Below are 20574 nucleotides of genomic sequence, written 5' to 3'. Positions count from 1 at the left end.
ATTATCTTAACCTGTAAGGTTCCAGGTTGCTAAAGGCAAAAATGACGGTATTGGTTAATACTGAAAGTAGATAAAAATGGGTCTTTGGGCAGTCAATAAGAGGATAAAATTAAAATCTGACTTTAAATCTTTCAAAAATCTGAAATTAATATGCATTTCCTCACATGAATCACAGGTAGAAATCCAGATTTTGTTTGATGTTATTAATGTTTGTTTTCACGTGTCATAGTGAGAGTGGTAAAACAGTTTTTTCTAGTTGTATGAAGTAAGTGGAAAGGGGAATAGCACTTATTACTATATACTAAAACTAAAATTCCCCTGTGATGATAGCATGTTAGTTTGGACTATGTTTGATTTTACTTTACAGTGAATTTTAAACTTTTTTGATTTTATTTTTTGGGATTCTGGTAAATGTTGAAGAGCAATCAATTTACATATAGGTGTAAAAAAGGTATTTTTAAAGATAACCAGCTTTTTCCATTTGAGGATAAGTAGCAAGTTGTAATTGCTTTCTGTAGCTTCAGTCATTTGTTCTATTGAATACTTAAATGAAGTATCAGTGAAGAAAGAAATTTGTATTTGCACCTATTGCCTTGGGAGTGTTGCAGAATTTAGCAGTTCTCAGATGGCCATTGTTCCTTTTAAAAAGAAGAAAAGTCATGAGCAGATAGAAAATTTTGGTGTGGGGAGGAAAGGAAATATTACCTCAAAACTCTGTGGACGTGCTCATTTGTTTTGCTTTAGGCCTATTTGTGTAGTAGTGAATTTTAGTGGGTGGTGAAAAGTAATAATGTGTTGAAAATACTAGTATCCTTAACACACTCCTGGGTGGTTTGACTATAAATCAGAGACACGATGGAGAATAAAGGATCAGAGCTAGAGATTAGATAGGTTTCAGCGTGGTTCAACTGAAGCTGTGAAATGGGTGAGTCATTTAATGTTTTCTGGCCTCAGTTTGTAAAATAAGGGGGTGAACAAGAATGATCATGTGGTTCTTCTAGACTATCAGAATCAGTATCACTTCAAAAGTGAGGTTTTACTGTCACATGCATGGAGTAACAGGGTGCATAGAATTAAGGGCTGTGAGGATGTCCCTCATGATTTTTTGAGCTTGGCATTTAATATTTTACAGCAAAGTTTTTAGTTTAACATAATTGAACTTGTACTAGATAGGGTTAATAGGTTAGAACAAAAGGTCAAAGCATAAGGCATTAGGCTTAATTAAGGGAGAGCAGGAGTGGCAGGGAGTGTGTGACAGCTAAATGGGTTTCCCACAGACTAATGTCGGTTCCCGTGCAACCATGCCTCAACTTAAGAGGGTTATTTTGTGCAAAGGGCAGCAGTGATTAGCAGTTTGACATGCCAGACACTTCTGGCCAATCCCATCTGTTTTAGAGGTTAAAAAAGCACACCTTTATGAGCTGATGGATTGATTTGTGTGCCCGTCTGGTAAAGATTAGAAGTCCAAGGCCAATGCAGTAAATGTCAGTTATAGAATATTGTACTTTCTTCGTTGGCTCATTGTTTTTTAACCGTCAACTGTTTTATAATGGGGGATAACTGCTGTTTATGGAGTCGAGTGCAAGATGGGTGGGGGAACAGGTGAGAGAGGAAGAAAAATATTTCCTAGATGGAACTGTCAGTTAACATATTCCATAGCAAGCGTTTCAAATGGAGATATGGACTCCTCTAGATACACTTCATCTTATGGAGTGTTTTTAGTCTGTTCCTTACAGGTTGAGTCATATTGTTCTTTTCTGAGTGTTATCTGAGCAACCTGTCAGTCCAGGATTTAATTTTACTTTGAGAATTGATAAGTTTCTTTATTTAGGTACCTCTTTTTTGGACAAGATAGATCATTTATCTCTGTACCACTGTATATATTTAAACAGTGTGTAATATTTAGTTCATTGACTTCCTAGGGAGAGGTAAGGAAAAGAAAAGAGAAAATGGAAAGAGGAGCACACACATGCATACTTGCTATGTGGGCAGGATTTACTATGCTCACCTGAGGCTGATGCATGCTGTTAAAATGAAGTGTGTCAGAACCTAAGCTTGGACTTTTTTCTTCAACTTTGAGAGCTGTAAGAGTGATGCCATTAATATAGTTCATTTTCAGTTCACGGTTGTAGCTCATTTAAAGACACACAAAGGCTAGACTGTGATTATAAAAATTGGTTTTAACATATTCTAATATCCAAGGAAAGGATAATTTATGTGTATGAAATAGAACTTTAGATAAATATTGTGATCATAATCAATGAGCTTTAGGAACATAAAGCATTCAGTCTTTTGGATGGACAGAGGGAAGTGTTTGAGAAATAACAAAAGTTATATTTATCAGAAAATTACCATGAGCCTGAGATATGAAATCAGATAAAAATGTGACCAAGAACACTGGAAGCAATATTAGAGGAGGCTGGTTGGCCCCAGTGCTTTTATCCTTGTCAAGATATGTGAACCATGAATTGCTTGTTACATAGTTATACAGATTATCTATATCATGTTAAAGCCTGAATTACTTCTTATAGAAAGGATTAAAATATCTAAAGAAGGTATGGTCACTGAAAGTTATATGTGGATCGTAATAGTAACTAGTACTTTTTAAAATACATGTATACATTTATTTTGCTACTAAGGTATTCCAAAGTGAATTGGCTTAACATATAGAGAGAAATTGAGATTTTATTTTATTTCTCATTTAAACCGGACAAAGTGGCATCAGGGTGTTGGAGTTTGTTTAAGAATATAGTACTTGAATATATTTTCATCCTTGTGTTCTTTGTGGAATATCATCAATTGAAATGATTGGGATCTAATACAGATTTACATGAAAAGAGTCTTGCCCTTCTAGGTAGGGAGAGAAGGTGAAGAAGCATAAATTTTATAATATCATTGCTGCTTTTTCACTAAATCATTTTTAAATTGCAAAAGTTTGGCTTGAGCAGTATCGAAATGCTTTGGTAGTACATTAAATGTGGGAGATTTATCTAATTTAATGGACAGAAACTTCTTAAATGAATCTCCTGGTGATGTTATATTAAACCGAAAAAAATATTTGAGGCTCTACATTTGTACTAATATTACAGACATTTTTAAAGGTCTCTAGATCCTAACATTTAGTTTCCTTCTCTTTTCTCCAGTAAATTCAAGTGCCAATAACATCTAGTTTGTGTTAGAATTTTACTAAAGGGAAATATTTTGTAGGATTAACTTGTTTTTGTGTGTTATGATATATTCTGAGGTTTTGAGGAATACACATTGTCCCTCGTAATTTATGGTAGTCAGTTTCTGTCAGTCAGTTGTATTTCTTTACTTTTACTAATGTGGTATTACTGGCTTTGAGACGTAAAAGTCTGCTCCTCTAAGCAAATTAGTTGAGTATTTGCTTAGGTTATGAAAAATGAAAGCAGAAATGCTTAGTATACTTAACATCCTGTGTTTGCAGTTCTTGTCCTAAAAATTGTTACAGCTTTATAACCTGAATTTTAGTTGTTAGAAATTTTTATGAAACAATGGAAAAAGTAATAGCCCTACTTCATATTTTGATTTTAAATGCTGTTAAGGCATAGAATTGCCCTTTGCCTCTGTTCAGGGAGATTGATTTTAATAAGAAAACCATAATATATGGTGGACTTACCAAGTACATATTCTTATTATATTTTATATGTATGTTTATAAAATCAGTGTGTATATGTATGATATATTTCAGATAGAGATGTTAGAGATGGCTGCACCTGTTGATTGCATTAAGCTTTGGGTGTCTCCTGATGAGGGAGGGAGAAGGTCTACTCCACTGCCCAAGTGCATCATTCCTCCTCCTTGGTAAATTGCACACATTTTACTTTTTTGTATTCTGTGACCTTGCAGTCAGTGACTTCAGCCCAGAATAGTTTCAAAGTCATGTAAATGAATGCAATTAAGGTATTGCTTATCATCTTACATAGTTCAGATGGAGCTTTATTGGATCGAGAGGTTTGTTTGCTTTATGAGGAAGGTCAAAGTAAGGTTAAATTTTATTACATAAAATGATTTGGTAATGTTTTTATTTGGTTGCTGAAAAAGTAGTGTCCTAATAGGAAATGATAAGGCTTTTTTTTTTTTTTTTTAATCACTACTAGGTCTCTTCAGGGTTTGTTTGTTTGTTTTTTCTATTTTAAGGCAATGCCAGCTGTCTACTAGTAAAATTCTAGGAATATTCTGCCTTAGTTATCATTCTAGGTATTTTTGACTTACACATATAAGTGACATTCCCAGCTGCTGATGGAGGGTAGCTTAGGAGCTGCTGATGGTGTGCGTAGAGGGTTTGTGTTAACGTCCAGTTACCGTGCCAATTGGTGCAGGACCTCAGACAGCAGGGCTAGAATCCCAATTCACCTGGGCAGAAAGGAGCCCTGCCACCAGCCGGCTGATTGTAGGGGTTGGGAGAGTATTGACATAGATACCAGGAGAGTCTTGCTAATGAAGAACAGAGCGAAAGAAGGGAGACGGAGAGGGAGCGAGAATGAGAATTGAGTGTGCGTGTGTGTTTGGGTATGTATGAAGTATGAAATTTTTAAAAAGGCGAGTATTCTTCATTGTAGTTGGCTCATATAACTACCTGCTTCCCTTTGCTGGTATTATTTTTACTTCAGCATGGTATATGAGTTGACAAAGTCTCTCAGATTCGGTGATTCATAGAGCAGACTTTCACTCAGCATCAGCTCTATGCCTTGCACCATGCTAGGTGCTGGAGGATTCAAAGATGAATGCAAGGCTCACAGTCACAGGGAGAATAACAGTAAGCAGGATACAGAGAAAGTGACCCAGAGGCAGAGTGGTTGAACAGCCTGCCTCCCTAGGATGTTAAGGAAGCATCACTCAAAGAAATTTGTAATCTATATATGGTTTTAAGGAGACTGAAGGGCACTGGTAAAATTAAGTGATAATGAAAAATACTTTATTTGGGGAGTTTAAGGTTTAGGTTTATGGATTTATTTGGAGGCTAAGCTATAATCCTTGAGAACCAATCATAGGCTGTGGGATAGGAATTGAGAATTCTAAAAATGTAAACCAGACATAAATGCAGTGGGTGATACGAGTGGAATGCTGCTATGGTGGAATCTCGGAGTTTGCACCATACCTGTCTTATCACCAACTGGTCTCACTGTCCATTGGCCTATTGGTCAATATACAGTTTCCAAGGCCACCACAGTGTTAAAGTGTGGACTCTGGGTCTTGCTGGCCTAAAACTTTTTCACCCACTCTTTTGTTCTTAAAAGTATAAACTGTCCACATGTCGATGTCATTCTGTATCTACGAAGGTTCTAATTCCAAGTTGAACATTTTTTTGTTTCTAATGGTCTAGAAAAAAAAAAAGAGGTGTTTCAGTTCTTGTGTTGACTACCAAATAATTCTAATACTTTTTCTCCCAGAATCCTTGATCAGAATTCCTCTTGGTCATTGACATTAACTTCTCACACACTTGAGAATTGGTGATATAGTCTTTAATGCAGTGTAAAGACAGATAAGTAGTGTTTGGGTATAAATAATTTTGTAATGCGTATTTTTGATCAGATGTGATCGACAGCTATGCCCAAGGAAAACATGTATAATTAGGAATTTTTTTACTTGCAATACATCTTTTTTTGGTCATTTTTTCAGATTTTGTTTTTCAGTCGGTAGTTAAGGGTTGTTTGTGAAACGTGCTATTGAAATTCTTTGAGATAAGATGCAACTTGAAGTAACACTTATTTTTATTAATTTTCAGAGTGTTTGGATTGTGAGCAATTTAAGCTCTATCCTCAGGATCCGTTATTTTAACATCTGGGAGAAACACATCCAGAAGGTATTGTATTTTGTCTCACTGCTCCACTTTTTAAAATGTAGTTAAGCCTTTTCAGTTATAGGAAAGAAAGAATATTATGCCATATTTAATTGTTTCGTTTTCTTAAGTTTCAGATATTGATAAACTAGTTGTTTGACATTTGTAACAGAGGAGAGGGATACATTTCAGTGTTGGTAAATTATGAATTTTGTGTGAGTAAAAGGAATCTGGTTTAGATGGAACCAGTTTTGCCTTTTTTAAACATCTGAGATATTTACATTTTACCTTTTCAGCACAGTACTATTTTAAAGAATGTTTTGATTTGAAAATGAGTTATAAAAAGTTTCTGTTTATCTAAGACCATGTGAAATATACATTAAGCATTCAGGCAGTCTTAAAGTTCTTCCTGCCTGTGACAGTTCTACCTTCTAGTGTAGGGACCAGCTGCCATCTGTGTTTTCATAGGGCCCACGGACATATTCACCCAGGTCACCTGACTCTGCCTCTGACCATCCATCTGCTAAGTTCCCTCTGCATTATCACATGTGTCTAGGTTGGTGCAGCATAATAATTCATTTGCTCATAGACCCTGAGTCTCAGGACATGTGATGTATTACTAGGAAGGAAGGATATTAAGATTGTCAGTTGAGAAACTTACCTGCTTTGTGTTTATGTCCTTTACAACCCCAAGACCCCGTGTGGATACACCAGCCGATCTGGCTGAGGTCAGTGGTGAACACAGTTCCCTTCAGCCACGCCCCAGGGTTTCCTTCTTGGTGTCCACCTTGATACCTCCCCACAAGTCTTGTGTTTGTCTTTTATAAAACTTAGCAGCTGTCTTGCTTGGAGTAGACACAGGTGAAGGAAGAATGCATACATACATTTAATAAGATAATATATTTGTTAAAGTTGTAGTGAATAGGTCAAGTTCTTTGAGTACATATTACTCTATTAACTGGATAGTCATGATTTATATTCACATGAAATGACACAAAAATCAGTTTTACAAATTTTCTTAAATAATCACTTGTCAAGCACTATGAGTTTCTAGGATTGGATGAATATAGTCTTTTATATTTCCATAGAACATTGTATTGAACTCTGTATGTTCAAGGTTATTCACTATTAGCAAAACAGCATTTTCTCCCTCTTCCTGTCGGAGGGGGAGGGTAAAAGCAAATAAGAAATCTAAATAAACACATTAGGACTGTAAAAGGACTTCTAGTGAACTCCCAAACACTAAATTTAATTTTTATGTATGCTTTATCAGTGAAAGAAAGGATATGATCAGAAACCCTGAATTTTGTGGAGTTTAAAGTTATCTTTTTAAACTAAGAATTAACTATTATAATTACATATTTTATTAAATACATAAACATTCAAATAGTTCATAACTATTATAGAGAAAATTATTACACTTTTTAAAGACATTGGGAATTATCCATTTATGAAAATTTATCAGATAATCTGAAAATTAAGAGTAGGTTGAATAGAATTGAACTGATTACTAGTTTTTATTAATAAAAAATGGCAAAGAAATTAAGTTTAGTTGTAGAATTGAGTAGAAAAATTCTCGTGTAAATTCTGAATAAGAATTGATTTTAAGTAATTCTTTTGAAAATAACTCATGATATGTCAGACCCTTTTTTTAAAAAAAAGTTACTTATATTTAAAAAAAAAAACAAAAACCACTTTACAGAAGTCTAACTTCATGTAGTTAAATTGGCGCTCTTACTTGCTAGTTCAGAGATTTTTTACGTAAGCGTACCCTGCGTAACTACACTACACTCTACCCCAGGAGCTTTGTTGGTGTCTTTCCTGGTCAATACTGCCTTCACCCAACAGAAGAACCAGTCTTTGGCATCTTTTATCTTGGATTAGTTTTGCCTGTTACTGAACTTTATACAATTGGAATCATGTAGTATGAACTCTTTTATGTCTGATTTTTTTGATTAACATTATGTCTTTGAGTCATCCATGTGTGTATCATCTCCCTCTCCCCCCACCCAGTCGTATATATTCCATTGTATGATTATACCATCATTTATCCCTTCTACAGTAAATGGACATTGAATATCTTTCCAGTTTGGGGTTAAAATAAGGCTGCTATGACCTTTTTTTTAATCTTTTGATAGAAATAAGCATTCATTTCTGATAAGTCTATGCACAGGAATGGAACTGCTATGTGGTGGAGTATATATATGTCTAACTTCAGTAAATAGGTACTTGGAGCACTTTTAAGGCTATTTAAGAAATGTCAATCCGTGTATCTTTTACTAATGATTGTTCTTATTGTGCAATGGACTTTTCTCCAACTTTACATAAACTCTAAAGTTGTTTTTTAGGAGTTATGAAATTTTCCCATCTGTTAAAGTTAAGTTGTCTGTTTTCTGATTCCATTATGATGTGTTTGGTTCATGAAACTTAGATCTACCCTAACTCTAGTGAAGGGAAATAGGACATAGAACCCACCTATACATACTTATGATTAAGGAAATACTGAAAATGGATTTTGAAACAAATTAGACATATCATATAATGAAGACTTTTACTTTATTATTGAATTTTTTGGATACCTCTTTGAATATCTAAAACCGTAGATGCATTTGAGTTTCTGATGAATGTTTCTTGCTACCTTTATCTGTGTTTGTATTACTCTGTTTGGTGATCTAAAGTGAAATTATTCATTCTAGAATGTAAGTACTTGAGAAATTTTGTATTAATCTTTTTCTCAGTCTTTATTATAGAGAAGAGCTGTTCAATAGAAATATAATGTGAGCTCAAATTTTTAATTTTCTAGTAGGAATGTTTAAAAAAAGGAAAAATAAACTAGTGAAGTTAGTACAATATTTTATTTATCCCAACATCTGAAAACTATTATTCCATTGCTTAATTAGTATAAAATTATGAGATATTTTACATTCTTTTTTTTTCATACTAAGGTTTTGAAATTCAGGGTGTATGTTTACTTTACAGCCCATCGCAGTTCAGACTGGTCAGTTTTAAAGTACTCAGTAGCCACCTGTGTCTTGAAGACAGCATGGTTATAAAGTTACATCTCGGATTTTTTTAAAGATAGTGCTTTAGTCTAATTCATATCTAGTTAAAATTATCCTAAAAAATTCAATAGAAAGATGCCATGCAGATTCTTATATAGTATGTTTCAGTAGGTCTCAAACAGCCTGTTTCCTTCAGTGTTGGAATAAATAACATTGTTTTTTTTGTTTTGCTTTTGGTTGAACATGAGATACAGCAGTTAGCCAGTGTTTACAGGACATTTGTATGAAAAATACATATCTTTAAACTGTAAAATCACAATCTGTAACAACAGATCAACATCGTCCATCTTCCTCGAGGTTATATGCTAGGTAGAATTTTAGTTTGTTTTTTCGGTTTTTTTTTTGTGCATGGCTGGTTTACTTTTAATATGATAAATTGACATATGATGTAACCCCACTATCTTCTGAGTAAAATAGGGCAGCTAAAGAAAGGTTGTATATATACATATAGATGTACCTATGACTTTTCATCAATGAGGATATTTAAAGTTTACCTAGATTTTGAGAGTTAATGTTTCTTCATGTATATATTTGCCAAGTGAGATGTAGCAAGAGCTGTCAGTTGTCTCACGTGAACTTGGGTCAGATTTTGCTACCAGATTGGTTTGCTTTAAACTTTTTAGTGTTCAGAATTTGGAATGTGAATAAGGAACTACTAGTCTGTGAAAATGGTCATGTGTGGCGGGCTGTCATAAGCGGTAAAGCCCAGTAAGCAATACTGGCCATAATCACATGTGTTAGTGGTTATTTTGGGTTCCTGATATAAGGTAGTTTTTTTATAGCCATTCCCACCAACATGTTTTTTAATAGCACTCCCTCCTCCCTTTTAAATGAAGTCAACTATACTTTTTGACACCCAGTTATAATAGTACATGGTATTTTTTAAAAAAAGAAAATCAATCCTCTGCTTATAAAAGCCCTTCACCTCAGTTATAGTAAAACTAAAGTTCTTGCATTAGCTGATAAGGCCGCGGCATCTTCTTGATGAGGCCAGTGCTGGTGACCACTCCACTCAAAGTGGGAGCTGCATCTCCACTCTCTTTTCATTTTCCACAGCACTTGTCACCTTTAAAATACTATGAATATTTTAAATTAATTGTTTATTGATTGTTTTCCCCTTCTAGAACGAAAGTGCTCTGAGAGCAGGAATCTTTTTCTGTTGTGTTTGTCACTGATATATCTGAGAGAACCTAGAATAATTCTGGGCATCAATTGGTATGGCCACTATGGAAAACAGTATAAAGGTTCCTCAGAAATTTAAAAATAAAACTACTATATGATCCAGAAATCCTACTTCTAGGTATATATCCAGAGAAAGTGAAATCAGGATCTTGAAGAGATATTTGCATTCTTATTTCTTTGCAGCATTATTTACAATAGCCAAGACATGGAAGCAGCCCACATGTCCATTCACCTATAAGTGGGTAAAGAAAATGTATCTACATAAAGTGGAATATTATTCAACCTTAAAAAAAAAGAAAATCTGTCATTTGTGACAACATGGGTGAACGTAGAGGACATTATCCTAAGAGAAAAAAGCCAGATACAAAAGAATAAATACTACATGACCCCACTTATATGAAGAATCTAAAAGAATCAGACTCATAGAAGTAGAGAGTAGAATGGTGGTTACCAGGAAGTGTGGGAGGGGGAAACAGAGAGCTGTTGGTCGAAAGGTACAAACTTTCAATTACTCAAGTCCTAGAGATCTACTGTACAGCATATTACCTATAGTTAGCAATAGTGTATTTTATACTTAAAAATTTGCTAAGAGTAATGTTAAGTGTTCCTATCACACAAAAAGAAGGTGGGAGGAAACTTTTGAAGGTGATGTATGTGTTTATGGTATTGATAATGGTGATGGTTTCACAAATGTATACTTAACTCTAAACCCATCAGTTGTATACCTTAAATATGTACAGCTTTTTGTATCTACGTCATACCTCAATAAAGTGGTTTAAGAGAACACTGGACATCTAGAAGTAGCTCATAAGTATTTATTGACTAAATATTTATTGAATATATGAAGAAGATACACTATTTTTCACTCCTGAAAATTTGCCTTTATGGACTTTCTGGGGCAGGGAATATTTAAAGGAAGAGAAAACAAAAATCTTCAGTTATATTTGTAATAATACATTTTGATAATTTGAATTAGTTGAAAGTAGTTTATTCGTCAAACTGATATGTATATCCCTATTAAAAGTAATATGTAAACATGAGGTTTTCCACAAATAGAGTGTAATATTATGGTCAGGTAATTTATCTTTGGAGTATACATACGTGCATTTTTCCGTTTCGTCATAAAATATTGGTAATCCGTTTGAGAAATACGTTTATAAGAGATATCCTGTGTTTCTGTAAAATATAGAGACATTCATTGTATTTTGGTATCTTAAAATTAGTATGAATCAGGCAGACCTTGTGGTTTTTAAGAAGTGGTTGCTATATAGTAAAGTATAGGTTATCGTTCTGTTTTATACAGATATTTTCTGATTGTAGTTTTTGAAAATTTCAGTTTGGGGTCATCTACAATAAATGTTTTTAAAATAGCATAAAAATGTAATCAAAGACTTGCGGTATTAAGAAATGGTATTTGCTACTCTAGAATACACTCAAAGCAGATGTTATAAATGTTTATTCCATTATAGGATAGGTAACTTTATGAGATGACTTACGTAAAGTCTTTCCTGCAAGTCTGTTTGCAAGGTTTTGGTTTTATATTATGCCTTTATATATTCAGCACATGATAGCAGGCGACCATGTATATGACTATTTCTATAATCATTTTTATTAGAACAGGAAGAATTATGAGATTGATTTCTTTCTTTTTCCACTTCCATCTTCTAAATTCAAGCTTTAGTACTTCATACTTGTTAGACAGTTACTGTAGTAGCTTTCTAACTGGTCTTTTACCTTTTAGTTTTTATTATCCAATATGTTCTACACACTACAGCACAATAAAACTTTCTGAAGAAATAATCATTACCCTGAACACAAAGACCTTTGCCCACAAGATAAAGGCTAAGTCCTGTTTCTACGCAGCTCCTGCATCATATTCCATTTGCCTAATCCTTGAGCATGTTAATTGCACACTTCTTAAACTGCCACGGTTTTTGCCATCTTCATCTCAGATGTGTTGTGATCTTCTTCTGTCTCTAGTTCTCTTTTACCAAAACACTACCCATCCAGTGATTTGTATGATCACCCTAAAGAAAGGAACACATGCCCTCTTGCACTCTCTCAGTAGTTGATGAGTACCATTCACATGACATTATTTTATTGGTCTTTTCAACAAGATTGTAAACTTCTGAAGGGAAGGGACCATATCTTTTATAAAATTGTGATTTACAAAGCACAGCTTGATGCCTCCCATATACAGGATGATACAGGGTGATAAATTGAAGTGTTGATGGAAAAAACAACTCCAGGGTATACCCTGGAGCTTTAGAGACAAACAAAGGATTTAAAAATTCATCCTGTATTCATTGTATATTATGCAAGTTATTTAAACTTATTGTGCAGTAGTTTTTGCATGGGGTTTGTGTGAAGATGAAATGATAGCGTGTATGTCAGAAATTTGTAGGTTCCAGAGTTTGATGCAAGTGTTCGTGATAATACCCAAACTATATTTTGTTGTGTATGTAAATTTCTTCGGCTTAACTTAATGTGAAGTATACAGAATGTTGTTTTAATGTTCCTTACCTGAATGATGGCAAGATTGATTTAATGTTAGCTGAATGTGTATTCTAATAAATCTCTTTACTGTTCATCTGAAACAAGAACAAAAATCCAGATGCCTTTGGTGAAAGTAATGAGTTACCTTTTTGGACTGCAACAGTTTCAAAGATGAATGAATTTAAAAGTTTTGTTAACTTTCCAAAATTGATCCTTAATTCCTCATACTGAATTACATTGGGGTTAAATACATTTTTTGAAGGGCATCCTTTCACAGATTTCCATAAATTTCTTAAAGGTGACCCCATCCCTGTCAGTTCTATTTCCTAGGAGTATTTAAAACTAAATAGCTTACCTGGCTAGTGCAGGTTTTAAACAGGACTGAATTTGTGAAAAGCTTTTTATTTGATTGGGGATAAGTTCTGGTGCTAAGAACAGTATTTTGGAATAGAAGAAGTTTCTGTCTTTCAGAGATTTTTTTCCCCTCAAAAACAAAATCTGAATGTCATGCATACCTGGATGATAGCTGTAAATTAGCTTAAAGGAAGAGGTAGGTTGAGGTTCAGGGGGAGATGAGTTTCATAAGACCAGCATCTTAAACCACGAATGCTGTCATCACACATAAAATAGGCCCTGAAAATGTGGGCCTGTTATGGTTCTCTGTATGATATTGGTGACACAAAGTGGTAACAGAAACTGAATTTGTAAGGAGGAGGAGGCAATGATTGTGGCTTCTGAGTCTTCCTTACTCGTAAGAAAATATGATGTGCAGTTTGGATAACATTCTTTGGACCACTAAAGAGGCTTGGGAAGTTAACCTTATAGGCTGCCCGGATGCTTTTAGGCAGTCAGTATAGAGAACCGTTACTTTATTACCTAGGGTGTAAAGTTTAGAAAATATTAAGCCTTTTTTGTTGTTTTTTTTTTTAAGGCTTGATTTTACTTTATATTACAGACAAAAATTCTGAAAGAAAGTCTGTGTTTATTCTAATAGAAATAGATATAACCTGACAATAAAAATTACTAAAGTTACACTGACGAGTGTATTAAAAATATGTGCATGGAGGTTTTGTATTAATACTGAGTTCATGCTAAGCTGCCATTTTCACGGTAATTTCAGGAAATAAGAAATGGATAACATTTTCATTTTATTTAAGTACTCCCATGAGTTTCTATTAAGGGTGAAAACGTCATGACAGTATTTGTTACAAAGTCACATCCAATTTAAACCTAGTCTGGTGACCACAGAATACTATTATTTTAGCTTAAGTCTTCTACAAAATAATGTAACGTCTTTTCCTCTTGGTTACTTTAATGTAAAATGAAGATTATCATGCTTTTTTTTTCCACCAAAATTGTCTGAAATAAATCTATGTGAACTATTTAAGACATTCAAGTTTCAGCATTTAGATTTTTATTCTGATAGGCTTATCACATGGTCACTAGTCACTAGCTTATAAGCTTGTATTTTAAAAGAAAACATTTATTAGGGATAGGATTCCCATTTTCTCCTGGGAGAAGGCAGAAGTAGTTGTTTTCTTCCTTTGTTTTATTGAAAACAATAATTAACCCAAGGGATAGATTTCTCTTTTACCTCTTACGCAGACACTTAAAAGAGTTGCCACCATCATGGCCACAGTTCAATATGTGATGAGGAAAATGCTGGTCTTAGAATCGTAAGATTTATATTTGAGCCGTAGCTCTCCATGGGGACTGCTTGCAAATTGCTTAACCTGAGCCTCAGTTTCCTGATCTGAAAAAGGAGGATACAACCTACATCACAGGAATAGTCCACAAAGTAAATGAGGAAATAAAGTTCATTGTCACCAATGTAACATTCTAGAAAGATAACATGTTATTGACAATGTTGTTAATTCTATATTTTTCAAAATAAGTAAGTTTTTGGATGACCACTGTTTACTCAATAGCACACCCTTCTAAATTAGGATCTTTTCTTACACACATTTTGCATTTTTATTTCTTTGTTTCTCCTCCACTTTAAGGGTTTTCATAAACTCTGGTCTATACTTTTGAACGCCTTTCAAATTTGAACCAGTTAACATCTGCCACCTACTGACCCAGTTCTCTCCACTTCCTCTAATCCTGCCCTCCACATACACAGTTGCTTGTTTTTGCTGGGTGATTAAACTGGCCATCATTTGATTTTCAAAGATCTAGATTAATACAGGGTTAGAAACAGCAGCTTCTGAATGCATCTGAACGATATTTTTAGCAAGGTGCGTAACAGCCAGTAATAACTTCCCCCCCAAAGAACAGTTGGTAAAACCCCACATGGACTTGCTTTTTCTTTCATTGTATAGCATTTATAGGTTTTAAAAGTGATTTCTGCTCACATATCCAGATTAAAAACATTTTTTCAGTACGTATGAGTTTGTGAAATAACTCACCCCACGTGTAAGTACTTCAAAATGCATGCCCTTAACTACTATTTGAATTTTTATAGATTTGTACTTTTGCTGACTGCAAGAAGATAAAAGACCTAGCGCCAGTTCTTACTGGGTCAAGATTTATTTTAAAGTATCAACATTTCCTCAGCTTTTTGTTACTTAAAAAGTCATACAGATTTTCCTGCAAAGAGGTTTAACAGGCTTTATTCCAGGAAGGAACATTCAGGATGCTTATGCTGTGGTGGTAACAAAAACAGTGTACAGTTGACCCTTGAACAAGACAGGAGTTGGGTCACCAGCCCCCCAACCTGTGCATTTGAAAATTTGCATATTACTTTTGACTCCCCCTAAACTTAACTACTAATAGCCTACAGTTGACCATAAGCCTTACCGATAAAATAGTCAGTTAACACGTATTTTGTAGTTAAATGCATTATGTACTGTACTCTTACAATAAAGTAAGCTAGGGAAAAGAAAATGTTATTAACATAAGGAAGAGAAAATGCATAGTACTGTGCTGTATTCATCCATATGCTAAGTTTACATCATCTGTTAAGATGAATTGTCTGTCAGTACCTACGTCAATATTGTCTTATATGATGTAAAACGTTGTAGATGTTGTATGCTTTATTAACATTAGACATCAAACATGAAAAGATCATGTGAAAATTTCATATTTATTTGCAGACATAACAATTCATACGTTGATAAAGAAGAAGAACAGTGTGGTCACTTTATGGTAGCCTAGTGTAATCAATACAGTTGTTTCACGGCAGCCCAGCCTATACACTAATGAATGAATCCTTATAAAATTTTTATGGCATACCGTATTACACTCATGTTCGGGGAGCATGCTGTACAGTAATGTAATTCTTTGAAGGCAGAGTTATAAAACAGGAAATTAACACATTATTAATTTTATGTTAAATATCACTCACCTTATGCCTCTGTAAGGATAGACTAGTATCTACATACATTTTATACATTCATGACATACCTTTTTCTTAAGTTTTTGATATTTCTAGTCTAGGTGGTTTGTCTGAAACTGTTTCAAATTGTCACAAATCTCAAAAAAATGTCCAATATATTTATTGTAAAAAATCCACATGTAAGTGGACCCATGTAGTTCCAAACAAGGGTCAACCGTTTTTGGTGAATTTGTTAATAGAAATTGCCAGAAACTAGTCTACCCTAGAAATGTATTTTTATTTAAAGAGGCTAGTGGGGGCAGTAAGGGCTAGTATATATATTTGTGTCTTCAGCATAGCTCTAGGTGCAGAAAATTTGACTGTGATCTAAAAATAGACTATTAGTTTTTCGTGAAATGATCAGGAGACAAGTTGACCAAGGCAACTGGTTTGCCATGGTGGAGCCTTTATTGGTCAGTGGTCTGTGGAATGCATTGTAGAGGCACACTGACCTGAATCGGAATCATGGTGTACTCCTCACCTGCTGTATGACTTTGGGCAACCCACTCCACTGTTCTGAGCCTTAGTTTCTTCATCCGTAAAGTTACATAATATCTATTTTATAGGTAACAATTAAAGGAGATAATACATGACTTAACACTGTTGTCAATAACTGGTATTATTTGTCATCTAGTTAATAAAAGTTAATCATAATAGCTGGGAATTAACCCTCCAAATAGTTGTTTTAAAAACTTGCATTCCATGTTGAGAGTCATTAAAATATAGAAATATATTTGTGGCTTTTAAAAAGTCTTCAGAAAACCATATTCAAGTCAAAGCAGTATTTACAGGTAAGTGGATTGAATTTGACAAGGATTGAGACACTGTGGTGTGTGATGGTTTTGAACAAGTGTGAATCCTACCTCTACCACGTACTTAGTGACTGTTGGCTTTGGGCTAGTAATCTTGCCTCCTAAGGCTCAGCATTCCCATCTGTAAAATGGGGATAATTTTATAGGGTTGTTTTGAAAATTAAAGGAATTAAACCGTAGAAAGCACAATGTAGTTCCTGGCACATGGTCTGTAGTAATTTTTAGTTGTTCTTTTTAGTCCACAGATAGATAACTTTTGGACACAGCCTTGAGTACTTGTGGGAAATATAGTTCCTAATTTTTTTGATTGAATGGTTAATGTTGGAATTTTGGGAGTAAATGCTTTTTTATTTGTATAACGTTTAGTTGACTTACATTAAAATAAAATACTACAATGCTCTGAATCTCTTGTAGTAAAAATGGCACCTGGTTTATGTTTTGTAAAAATAGATGTTTACACTGCATCTGCTACGGTCTGAATGTGTGTCTCCCGCAAAATTCATATGTTGGAATATTAACAGCGCTCCCACCCACTCACCCAAGGTGATGGTTTTAGGAGGCGGGGCCTTTGGGAGGTGATTAGGTCAAGAAGGAAGAGGCCTCATGAACGGGATTAATGCTTATAAAAAGGCTCAAGAGAAATCCCTTTCCCCTTCTACCGTGTGAGGTATAGTGAGAAGATGGCTGTCTGTGAACCAGGAAACAGGCTCTCCCCAGGCAATCCGCCCTCACCTTGCTCTTGGACTTCCCAGCCTCCAAAACTGTAATAAATTTCTGTTGTTTTATAATAGAATACCAGCCTATGGTATTCTATTATAGCACCCTGAATGGCCTACGACGGCATCCATTTTTGTGGTCACTCCATGGCTTTGTGCTTTTAATCTAGTCTTTATTCGTGCATCTGCTTTCCTTCCTGTTTCATTTCTTGTATGTGGAGTGACCCAAAGAAAAAACGAGGTAGAGCAGGAAGAGGCAAAGATTGTACCAGAGGTCAGTAATAGTCAACCCTAGGATGATCAGATGTACTTTCTGCATTAAAGCCCTCAGTTAAGTTGATTCATGACTACTTTTTGAAGTTTCACCAACACAATAATTTGTATTGCTTTTGTTTACTGTTGTAAAATGTGGTGAGAAGATTTTAAAGGAAATCTCTGCTTTTCTCAACAGCTTTCAATAATTTTATTTAGAGCTGTAATTCATCCAATAATTTTTCAAAATGACAGCTAATAAAAGATTGCTAATTATATAATTACCATATATTATAGGTATAATATTTAGTATAGAGTTAAGTGTATTCTATATAAAGTTAATTTTTTATATCCTCTATTTTGGGCCCAGTATGTCTAGAGTAAGTTATTCAATGGTATAGGGATTTTACCTTATAGGAATTTTCAGTTGATAAGACTTTTATGAGGAGGCATAAAAGGTTTGGTAGGTTGTTATACTGAGAACATGAAGAGTTATTAGTTTTGAATAGCTGTAGTTTGGGCTTTGTTAACGACTGATTGGTTGGCTTTGAGTTAAAAAGCAAAACCTGATGACTCTAAGCCCTTTGACTCAAACTGTAACTGACTGTCAACCCACCTTCTTTTCCAATCAGGGATGAAGGGGTGCATCTCAAATGAATGAAGGTGTCCCACAGCTGCCTTCCAGTGTGTGTTCACACACAAAGGAAGCATAATTATTTTATTTAATTCATCATCTGATTTTATTTGGCCTTGGGAACTCCTCACCTCCTTCTTACCACCTAATTTTCTCTCTCTCCTTCCGTTTCTTCCTTTCTTTGGGTGAGCACTAATAGTTTTGCAGAATCTGGCTAGGCATATAGTGGTTTAGAATACAATTTTATTATTTGAAGTATTTTAAAGCTCTGTATTCGGAATGCCTTTGCTTTGGTTATATGTTTACTTTCAATTCTTAGTTAAGAACAAACGCACTGTTTATACAGTCATTCCTATGAGGAAATATGATTCACATTGAGAGATCTTGTTTATTGTCATATGACATGTTCTCTAGGCATGCAGCATAGAAAAGGGAGAAAACATCCCACATCCATCTTCACTGTAGCTCGACCTAACACATTTCGGGAAACTGAATATTTGAAAAATGTTTCTGTGTTGATTAAGATATAAGTAATAGAAGACCTTACTAAAATAGCTTAAACAGTAAGGAGTATATTATGTCTCACTCAACAGGAAGTTTAGATTACTGGTCGTTAATTAATTGTCATAATAACGTTATCAAGGACCCACGAGGTATTTTCCATATTTCTTCTCTGCCATCTTGAGTGTTTTGACAATGTCACTCTTCATGGTTGCAAGATAGCTATTTTTCCATGCCACTTTTTTTTTAAAGTGGGGAGAAACATTTTCTAGTAAACTTCATTGGCCATAATTGTATCATAGGCCTGTGCCTAAACGCCTTTTTGGCAGAGTAAACATTACTTGCCTTAAGCAGCTTGACCTAATCAATATTCACCTTCTAAGGTGTTCTGCCAGCCAGTAAGAAAGGGGGAGGCTCTGAGGATAGAGCAGTGAACAGAAGGGGAAAAAACTGCTGCCCCCTTGGAACTTACATTTTATTGGTGAGATAGACAAAAATATAAAGCAATTCAATTTCATGACCTCTTATTAACAAGTGCTAACTTAAAATTAGAGAAGGGAACATGGAAGGTCTGGGGTGGGGTGTGCGTGCAATTTCAGATTATGTCCAGGGAAGTCTCACCCAGAAGATGCCTTGAGTAAAGGTTGAGTTGGCGTGGGAGCTGATGATGCAGCTCTCTGGGGAGAAGAGTGTTCTAGTTAAACGCCCTGTGGCTGGAGTGGGGTGAATAAGGAAGGATCACAGGAAGTGAGGTCAGAGGGGGAAGCCACTAGACAGTTTTGAGCAGAGGAGTGATCCAGTGTAACATTCTTACATAATCACTTTGGCTGTTGTGTTAAATGGACCAAAGGGGCGTTAAAAACAGAAGCAAGGAAACCAGCTAGGAAGCTTTTGTAATAATCGAGGAGAAATGGTGGTGACTAGGATGGGAGCAGTAAGAAATAGTTGGATTCTGAATATTTCTAATGGAAAGCCCACAGAATGTGCTGAGGAATTGGGTGTGAGGTGTGAGAAGAGGAGAGGCCTCTAGGATGGCAGCCAGGGTTTGAGGCCTGAACAATTAGAAGAATGGAGTTGATATTATCTGAGATTAGGAAGAACAAGAACTCAGTTATTGACATATTAAATTTGAGATGTCCAATAAACAATTACTTATATATATATTTCTTGAAGACAGATCAATATATATTTTTTAAAAGGATGACTTTGGCCATTAATAACAGGAAAAGGCTTCAAAAATGTATATATATTCAAACAACAGCAATAAGGAGAGAATACAAAAGGGGGAAATAAAAGTGTTATGCGGGGGCAGGACTATTTTACGTTCCATTGAACAAATACAGGGAAACACTGGAACTAATTTTAAAATAGAGTATTCAAAGAAACATCTATACACTGAGCATTTATTTAGTGCCTACTATATTTTAGTTTCAAAAATTGCCTATTAAATATATTTATTCCTTGAGTCAGTACCTCAGTTTTGAAGCCCCAAATCATGTTAAAAATACACATTAAAAAAAGAAATACACCACAAGGACCAATGATACGGATTTAGAGTATGTCTGTTTACTCTGAACATGATGCAATAAGTGATCCTTCTAAAGACGTTCTGCTGTTAACTGTCCAGATTATCCTCCCACACCCCAACTTCCTCAGTATTGTGCAGCCTATAGCTAATGCACAGGCATATTATTCAGTAGTGATCCAAGTCAGGAGAGAGATCAGTACAGTATACCTTAG

General features: G+C 34.9%; 1 protein-coding gene across 20 annotated transcripts in view; it reads left to right on the top strand.

Annotated features, from left to right (window-relative positions):
* Nucleotides 1–20574, top strand: part of NRIP1 (nuclear receptor interacting protein 1) — a 197387-nt gene that overhangs the window by 14353 nt on the left and 162460 nt on the right. For 17 of the 20 annotated variants that reach the window (XR_012331561.1, XR_004526440.2, XR_004526441.2 and 14 more), the window contains exon 2: nt 5750–5827. The exons of 1 other annotated variant lie outside the window; for it this stretch is intronic. The gene's annotated coding sequence lies outside the window, so the exon portion shown is untranslated. Of the gene's footprint in view, nt 1–3712; nt 3826–5749; nt 5828–20574 lie in introns of all 20 variants that reach the window. 2 more of the 20 variants (XM_033855972.2, XM_033855967.2) reach the window with 1 other exon arrangement.

This window comes from Tursiops truncatus, chromosome 4, assembly GCF_011762595.2.
Source record: "Tursiops truncatus isolate mTurTru1 chromosome 4, mTurTru1.mat.Y, whole genome shotgun sequence".
Classification (NCBI taxonomy): Eukaryota; Metazoa; Chordata; class Mammalia; order Artiodactyla; family Delphinidae; genus Tursiops; species Tursiops truncatus.
Note: the sequence above shows the minus strand (reverse complement) of the source record. Positions and strands in the feature narration are given on the sequence as shown.